Below are 9,065 nucleotides of genomic sequence, written 5' to 3'. Positions count from 1 at the left end.
GGAAAAGCTCCCCCAGAGCAGGGGCGGGGGAGAGGCGTTCTGGGAAGAGCCGCGGAGGGAGGAGTGCTCGATTGAGGTAGCCTCTGCAGCTGCGGCCGCTGGGGGAGGAGGAGGAGGGAGCGGAGGCAGCTCGGGGCTGTTCTTGGAACCCAGCGGGCTGCCGGGCGGGCGCACCTGCCTAGGCGCTTCCTTCTCGTGCCCCGGGGCAGCCCGGGGGGCCGCTGCTCCCGCTCCTCCCCTTCTTCCTCCTCCCTACCCCCCTTCTCCCGCGTTCCCTCTCTCCCTCTTTTAAAATTCCGTGAGAAGTTGCTCGGGGCTCGCCCCCAGCGCCCCGGAGGATGGCGGCGGAGCAGCCTCGGGGTCCGGCCGGAGGGTGAGGGACGGGGACGCGGAGGCCGGCCAGCCGCCCGGAGCGGGCCCGGAGGAGGAGAAGAGAATGGACTCACCTCCCGGCCGCTGCCGCCGCCGCTGCCGCCGCCTCCGCCACCTGCTGCCGCCGCTTCCCGGCCCTGGTAGCCACAGCAACAGCCGCTAGAGGAGGGAGCCTGGAGGGCAGCGCGGGGCCCGGCTTCCCAGGTAAAGAGCCCCCGCGCCCGCCGGGGACGGCCCCGGGCTCTTGATTGATTCCTTGATCGGACAAGTTTGTTTCCCCCCAAGCGCAGGCGGGGAAGCGGGCTGCCGTGGCGGGCACTGGAGGCAGAGCAGCCGGACGGCTTGGAAGGTGGCATGTGGAGTAGAGCAGGGTTCGTAGATGCCACGCCGGGAGTGATCCCGGATGAGCAGGCTGGCCCGCAAAGTGACTTGGTGGACAGACCTTGCCTCCTTCTCCCCTCTAGAGAGAGAAGGAATCACGGACAAACGGCACAGTTTGGAAAGTAATACTCGGAGGAGAGCAGGGATCGTAGATGGAATGCTGGAAAGAATCCCAGATAAGCAGGATCATTTGGAAAGTGACATATTTAACAGACTTCGTGTCCTCCTTCCTCCCTAGATAGAAATAGGCCAGAAGGAATCCCAGACAAGCAGATCAGCTGAAGTGACACCTGGAGTAGACCAGGGTTCGTAGATGAGAATACCAGATGAGCTGGATGGCTTGGAAAGTGATAGGGTGAACAGACTTTCCCTCCCCCCCACCCCCCCTTGATAGAGATAGGAGTCCCAGATGAGCAGGATAGTTCGGAAAGTGATATGGTGGACGGACTTTCCCTCCCTCCCTCCTCGATAGAGATAGGAGTCCCAGATGAGCAGGATAGTTTGGAAAGTGGCATGCTGAACAGATCTTCCTTCCCCTCTTCTTCCTACCCCCACCCCAGCCTCCCTCCCAGAGAAGGAAGGCCAATCGAAATCCTTGATGGACAGTATAGCTTGGAAGGTAATGTGGTCAGTAGACCCCTGGGGTGGGCCGTGAAGAAAGACCAGAAGGAATCCTGTATAAGCAGGATAGCTTGGAAAGTGATTTATTAAATAGATTACTGCCATTCTTTCTCTAAGAGGGGAAACCCAAAGTCATCCTAGACAGGCGGGGCAGCATGTGACATGTTGAATAGAGCAAGGTTCATAGAAAGTAAGCTAGAAGAAAACCTAGTCCTAGACAAATAAGAGAGTTTGGAGAGTGATATGTTGAGTAGACCAGGGTTCAGGCCAAAAGAAATCTCACATAACCAGCATAGCTAGGAAAATGACATGGTGAATAGACATCCCACCACCCCTTCTACCTCCCTTGACAGAAAGGCTAGAAGGAATCTCAGATAAGCAGGGCAGCTTATGAGGTGTGGATTAGACTGGGGTTCGAAGAACCTAGACAAAAAGGACAGCTTGGAAATTGACATGTTGAGTACAGCTTATCCTTGAGCTGACATAAAATGAAGGCTGGAAGGAAACCATGATGGGCAGAACAGGGTGGAAATTGGCATGATGAATTTATTATAATCTTAACCAGGAAAGCAAAAGCAAATCTAATAGAGATTCATGTACAGTCCTCTCATGATCTACATTGTATATGAGGTCTTCATTTTTATTAAGTATTTGTAAACCAGATAAAAGTGTTATTTTCAAAATAAAAAAATACGTAAAATTGGAAGAAAAAGTTGTGGATTCACATTCCACCCACTTACAAGCTGGGTGACCCTGGGCAAGTGACAACATCCATGGGCATCTGTTTTGTCTGTAAAATGATGGTATCAAACGTAATGGTTTCTAAGGTTCTTTTCAGGTCTAAATCTCTGATATTATAAAATGGGCTGCTTGTCAGATCCCCCTTTTATCCCTGAAGCCAACTCTAATTCCTTGTGTTCCAGTTTCCCAGATCTGCTCAGATGGAAGGGTTCTTGAGCTACAATAAAATGTCATTACTTTGGATTCTTCCCTCTTCCAATTTTAAGTCCCTAATAAAGTTGTGCCCTTCATTTGCATTATGTTTTCATTGTGCTAACAGGATTTGTTAAGCAAATAGTATAAATATAGGAAAACGTTTGCTAAAACTTTAAAAGCTATTTGAGTACTTCCTTATCAACACATATGAGCTCCAGGGGCAAGGATTCTTATGTAACTCTTAACAAAGGTTCTTAACATGTAGTCCATGAACTTAAAAAAAAAAGTAATTTTGATATCTGTATTTCAATATAATTGATTGGTTTTGTCATCTTATATATTTTATGCATTTAAAACTATTACTGTGAGAAGAGTACTTATGCATCGGACCACCAAGACACCTAAAAGATTAAGAATTCTTCCTCCAGAATTTCAGCTTGGTAAATTGAAAAATTGCTTATCTAATAGAAAATAAGTAATTTACAACTTCCATTCTAGGATAGAAATCCAGAGACAACAGAACCGAAACATATCTGTGTAGGAGTGTACTTCTTAAATCTAGAAAGTGCATATTTGCATTAGAAAGTAGGTTTGGGGTAGATGGTGGTGGCATTTTCATATCTAGACTGGGTAAAGGGAAGTTTTATGTGTTGAGTTTTTCTGTAATCTGAATTATTTGGATAATTATCTCAGTTTTTCATTTAATTGATTTGCACTTTGGTGGTAGGACTTGATGGATTTTTTTCATGTTTAAGGAAAAGACTGTAAAACAAGTTTTTAAGGCTTTACAAGAATGAATGTACGTTTTCAGAATAGTGTTAAGATCACAGAAATTGACAATTTGGAAGGAACTTAGTGGTCATTTCACGAAACCTATACCCAGATGGAATCCCCACTATAAAATCTAGTTGAAACCTTCCAACCTATACTTAAAAACCTTTCAGGAAGGAGAACCTCCTTTTTTAACCTTTGGCCCTTGAAATCCTATTGAGTGATTTCTCTTTCCCCTCCTCCACCAAGATATTGGAGCTTGGCTTTGGTTTCAGGACTTTCATTTTACATATTTACCAAAATCTGGTCCATGGCATTTTATACAGCTGAAAACTGAGATGTTACCATTAGGTTAAATTATTTGTTTGGCACAGGAAACTTACAGGTCCGGAGTAGACCTGGGATTAATCCTGTGACTTTAGAAACAAAATTAGAGTCTTAGAATTGGCAGGGATCTCAGAGGTTATTTAGTCCACTTCCTGCTTGAACAAGAATTCCCTCTGTAACATATTTAATAAGTATCCAGCCTTTATTTGGAACTCTTCAGTAAGAGGAAAACCACTCTTCTGAGGCAACCTGTTCCACTTTGACATAGTTCTAATTGTTAGGAGGTTTTGCTGTCTTATATCGAACCTAAATTTGCTTTTTTGTAACTTAAACCCAGTGCTTCTGGTTTGTCTAGGGCAAAAATTCTTAACCTTGTTTGTGTCATGGTCCACTTTGACATTCTGGCGAATTCTTTGGTCTCCTTTTTAGAATACTTTAAAAAAAAAAAATTCATACCTTAAGGAAACGCTAAATTAGAGGTTAGTAAAAATAAAGCTGTAGTTTTTCCTATACAAATTCACAGACCCCCTGAAATATGCATTAGAGCCAAGCAGAAGAAATGAAATTCCTTCTCCATTTAAAAGCCCTTCAGATACTTGAAGACAGCTAGCAGTCAGTAATCACCTATTACGTGCCTCCTCTGTGCTAAGCACTGTGCTAGGTGCTTGAGAGTCAAAAACAGGCAGGGCCTGCCCTCTAGGTGTTCACAACTTTGTGGGGAGAAAATGTGCTAACAACTGTGTGCAAATGAGCTACCCACAGGATAAATTGGAAATAATCAATGAAGGGAAAGTGCTAGAATTAGGGACTTGAAGGCAGTCCAGAAATCAGGATGCAGAATGAGGAGAGAGGAGACAGAACATTACAGTCATAGTACGCAACCAGGGAAAATGCCTGGAGTATTAGAGGAAAGGCAAGGAGACCAGTGTGGCTGCGGGGCAGAATTCATGGGGGCAGGGGGAGGAGGTGTGTGTATGAAAGTATGTAAGGTGGAGGAGGGCATGTGATGAAGGGCTCTGAACATCAAGCAGAGAATTTTATATTTGATCTTGGTCCTAGGGAGCTGCTGGGGTTTGTTGAGTAGGGGGTGTATCTCGGTCAGACTTACACTTTAGGAAAATCCTTTTGACAGCTCAGTACATGTTGACCTGGAGTAGGAAGAGACTTATGGCAGGGAGACCAACCAGAATGCTGTTGCAACAGTCCAGTTGTGAGGGGATCCAGGACCTGGACTAGGATTGTGGCAGTGCCAGAGGAGAGAAGGCAACATAAGTGAGAGATGTTACCAAGGTGAGTTTGACAGACCTTGGCAACACATTGAATATGGAGAGGAAGAGAGAGTGAGGGGTTAAGGATGACACCTAGGTTGTGAGTCCAGGAACCTGGGAGGATGGTAGTGCAATGATAGGTAAGTTAGGAAGAGGCTAGGGTTTGAGGGACTGATCATGAGGTAATTTTGAACATAGTGAGTTTAAGATGTTTATGGAACATCAAGTTTGAGATGTCTAATTGGTATTTGGAGATTGTAGATTGGAGGTCGGCTGAGAGGTTAAGGCTGGAGAAAGAGAGTTCAGAATCATCAGCACAGAGGTGATAATTTAATTAATGGGAACTGATGAGACCACCAAGTGATCCAGTTCTGTAGGAGAAGAGAAGAGGGCCCAGGACAGAGCCCTGAGGGTATCCACTATCAATGGGCATGACCTGAATGAAGATCCAGCAAAAGAGGGTCAAAAAGTAGTGGTCAAAGAGGTAAGAGAAGGACTAGGAGACAGGAGTGTCACAAAAATGAGGAGAGTATCAAGGAAAAGATGATTGACAGTGTTAAAGGCTACAGAGAGGACAAGAAGGATGAGGACTGAGGAAAGTCATTAGCAGTTAAGAGATCATTAGTAACTTTGACCCAAGTAGATTTGTTTGAACAATGAGGTTGGAAGTCATATTGTTGTAGTTAAGAAGAGAGTGAGAGGAAAGTAAGTGGAGGTAGCTATTGTACAAAACATTTTCGGGGAAGTTTGTCACAAAAAGAATATGGAACAATAGCTAGCTCTGATGGATGAATGAATGAGGGTTCTCTCCAGTCTTCTTGTCTCCAGGCTAAGCATTTCCAGTGTCTTTAACTGATCTGCTTTTGACCAAGATCATCGATTTAGGCCTAGGAAGACTTGAGAGGCTATGTAGTAGATTCTCTTTGAGCAGCAAATATTTATTGTCACTATGTGCCAAGCACTGTACTAGGAGATGGTGATATAGTAATAGAAAAGTAACAGTTCCTGTTCTCAAGTAGTTTATATTCCACCATCAAGATACATTTTCACAAAAAAGTAGGTGCAATATATATATATATATATATATATATATATATATATATATACAAAATCAATTTACAGTGATTTTGAGGTGGTGCTAAGGACTGGGGGAACTTAAAAAAAACCTCCTGAAGGATATAGCTCTTGAGCTAAACCTTGCAGGGGTCTGGGAGCTCCAAAAGGGAGAGGTGAGGAGGGAGAAAATTGTAGGAATGGAGGACAGCTTTGGGGGCAGCTAGGTGGTACAGTGAATAGAGCAATTGGCCCTGGAGTCAGGAGGACCTGAGTTCAAATCCAGCCTTAGACACTTGCTAGCTTTGTGACTCTAGGCAAGTAACTTAACCCTGATTACCTCTTAAAAACAAAAGAAGAAAGGGAGAAAGGGAGAAAAAAGCACAGTAAGAAATGGAATGTTGTATACCAGCAACACCAAGAAGTTCAATTTGGCTGGAGTGTAGAATGAGAGGGAACAATAGGCTGCAGCCAGATTGTGAAGAGCTCTAAATGCCAACTCAGAAGTTTGCATTTTATTCTAGAGGAAATAGTAAGCCATGTAAGGTTTTTTTTTAAAGCAAAGACATGACATTGTCAGATGGAGATGTGAGGAAAACCAACTTGGCTTCTATGGGAAGCATGATTTGGAAAAGGGCAAGACTGGAGGTCTGGCAACCAATTAGGAGGCTGTTGTAGTAGGCCTGGTGACAGGTGATGAGGTCCTGGATTAGTGTCGTTGTGATGTGAGTAGAGAGAAGGGGACAAATGTAAAAGATATTGAAAAAGTGAAGTTGACAGACTTGGCAACTTATTAGATGTGGGCATTAATGAGAATAAAGAGCAAAGATGACCCAGTTAAGATTGGTTAAGAAATTTATCATGGAACCAATGAACATGCTTGTGTGATTTCATCCATAAGCAGAACATGAGCAGAAGCAGAAAAGACAAGGTTTAGGGAATAATCCACAGTTTTGGTCAGGAAAGAGGTGACCAGCCATAGAACAAGTGTCTAGACCAGTGTAAAGTTGAACGGGTAAGATTTGAAAAATAGGGTAGGATGCCCTAGGAAAACAAGATGAGGTGAAGTGACTGGATGTTGCATTAAGGACAGGAGAGATCAGGACAGGAGCTTATGGTCAGATGTAAGAATGTCATATTCAGGATTCTGGATTGATGATTATGATGATCAGGAGTATGATGGTCCCTTTGTGTGGCTAACATGGAGGGAAGGTGCAGATTAGGAGTTGAAGAGATTAATAAATTGGGAAAGAAGGGAATTTTTATAGACTAGGAAACCAGGACTTAAAAAGATTGTTTCTTGCTCATGGTCATGTAGTCGGTCAATAAATTTTACTAAGCACCTACTGTGTGCCACATACAGTGCTAATAAGCACTGGGGGATACAAAGAAAGGCAAAGACAGTCCCTGCTCTGGAACTCAGAGTTTAATGGGGGAGACAACATGCTAACACAAACTGTATAAAGGATTAGTTGGAAATAAGTGACAGAGGAAAGGCAGTAGATACAGGGGTGGGGAACCTGCACCCTCAAGGCCACATGTGGCCTTCTAGGTCCTTGGGTGTGGCCTTTTGACCAAGTCCAAGTTTTACAGAACAGATCTTTTATTAAGGGGATGTGTTTGGTGGTTTGGATTCAGTCAAAGGGCCACACTTGAAGTTCCCCACCCTGCATCAGGACCACAAGTAGCAGTGAGTGAAAGGCAGGCATCAAGCTCTGGTTCCTTGACTCCCAGCCCCGTCCCCTCTCTGCCGTACCCATGCTGTCTGTTCAGTGGTTTCACATTTTGTTTGTCCTCCCTTGGATGTTGTTTGGCTTAGCAACATCTTGACACCGTGTAGCATATGCGCAAGATGTGGTTTGATCAGGGTAGAACAGGAACACAATCCCTCCTTTAGTCCTGAATGATTAACTTTTCTTAAAACAGTCCAAGATTGCATTGTGTCTTTTGGCTGCCATATCACAAAAAGAAGTGGTGTAGTGCCTGGAGAGCTGGCCTTGGAGTTCAAGTGTTGTCTCTGGACTATACTGATTATGCCTTGGGCAAATGACTTAATTTCTTTGGACTCTAGGTTGCCCTCTAAGAATAGAAGTGAAAAAGACAGTGATGGCCTGAATTGGTCAAGGAATTTTCTCACCCTCAAATACCCTATACCAGTGAAATCACAAGTCCAGCTTCTAGCCTATATCCCATAAAGGTCAGCTAGTCTTAACCCCCAAATCCCCTGGAGAAGGAATTCTTAGCTTTTTTGGTTGCATGGACCCCTCTGGCAATCTGGTGAAGCCTGTGGACCCCTCCTCAGAATTATGTTTTTTAAATTCATAAAATAAAATATATAAGGATTACAAAGATAGAAATTACATTGAAATTACAATGCAATTCCCCTGCCCCTCCCCCCTCCCAGGTTCATTGGTGCCTTGCAATCTAACCTTACCTTCCTTGGTTGGGAACCCTTTATTGTGTCCATGAGAAGTCATTCAACCTTTGCTTGAAGATTTTGTTGTGTGTGTGTTCATCCTTCATTTTTGAAGAAGACCATGACATCAGAGAAATGAAGATTTTAAGCCATTAGGAACTCACTCGGGTTTGGAGGCAGCCCTTTTCATTGTTGAGTAGCTGAGTGCCTAGCTGTTTTTCCTTAGGTTGAGCTGAAACCTGGCTACTTCTAATTTCTATTTACTGATCTTAGTTCTACCTCCTGGGGCCAAGCAGAAGTCTTATTTTTTTGGATTTGACAAGGAGTATTTACTTTTTTTCTGGTCATTAAATAGCAGTTTGGAACAAAGATCATCCTCAGAGCCAAGATGATGATTTACAGTTACAGAAAGAAATGGAGGTAGACATGCAATATTTTGTCTTTTGAAGGCTTTGCTTTTATAGTCTTGTATGGAAGCTTTTTTTTTTAACCTATAAGATTTTATTAACAGAAAATTAGGCTTTTATATAATTAACATTTATCTAAGAACTGATGTATTATCCCCAATATTTACTTTGTTTACAGCATTGCTAATTGCTGGGTAGACAAAAAGGTGATACCCAGTCATTACTTTTGAGGAGCAGAGCAGTAAATAATAATTTTGAGCTGTAGGGTTTTTCATCATCATCTTGAGAGTAAAAACTCCTCATGTTGGATGGATAAGATTGTCAGGAGATGACTGCTTTAGCTACAATAGATTGTCTACATTTGTACAGTATGTCTTAAGCCAACTTGGCTAGAACGTCCTTGGAGCAGTTATTGAATCTTCTTCATCTTCATTAAGGTAATTCTTTTGGTAAATAGAGCAGCATTTTGTTTGTAGAAGTTATTCTGTGAATGTTTCCTGGATGAAAGGACGC

At 43.3% G+C, this 9,065-nt stretch overlaps 1 protein-coding gene across 2 annotated transcripts in view; it reads left to right on the top strand.

Moving 5' to 3' along the window:
• The first annotated feature begins 443 nt into the window (after positions 1-443).
• The window catches only part of TBC1D14 (TBC1 domain family member 14), a 115,937-nt gene continuing 107,315 nt past the window's right edge, over positions 444-9,065 (top strand). For both annotated transcript variants that reach the window (XM_072620165.1, XM_072620163.1), the window contains exon 1: positions 444-576. The gene's annotated coding sequence lies outside the window, so the exon portion shown is untranslated. The remainder of the gene's footprint in view (positions 577-9,065) is intronic.

Source organism: Notamacropus eugenii, chromosome 6 (assembly GCF_028372415.1).
Source record: "Notamacropus eugenii isolate mMacEug1 chromosome 6, mMacEug1.pri_v2, whole genome shotgun sequence".
Lineage (NCBI taxonomy): Eukaryota > Metazoa > Chordata > Mammalia > Diprotodontia > Macropodidae > Notamacropus > Notamacropus eugenii.
Note: the sequence above shows the minus strand (reverse complement) of the source record. Positions and strands in the feature narration are given on the sequence as shown.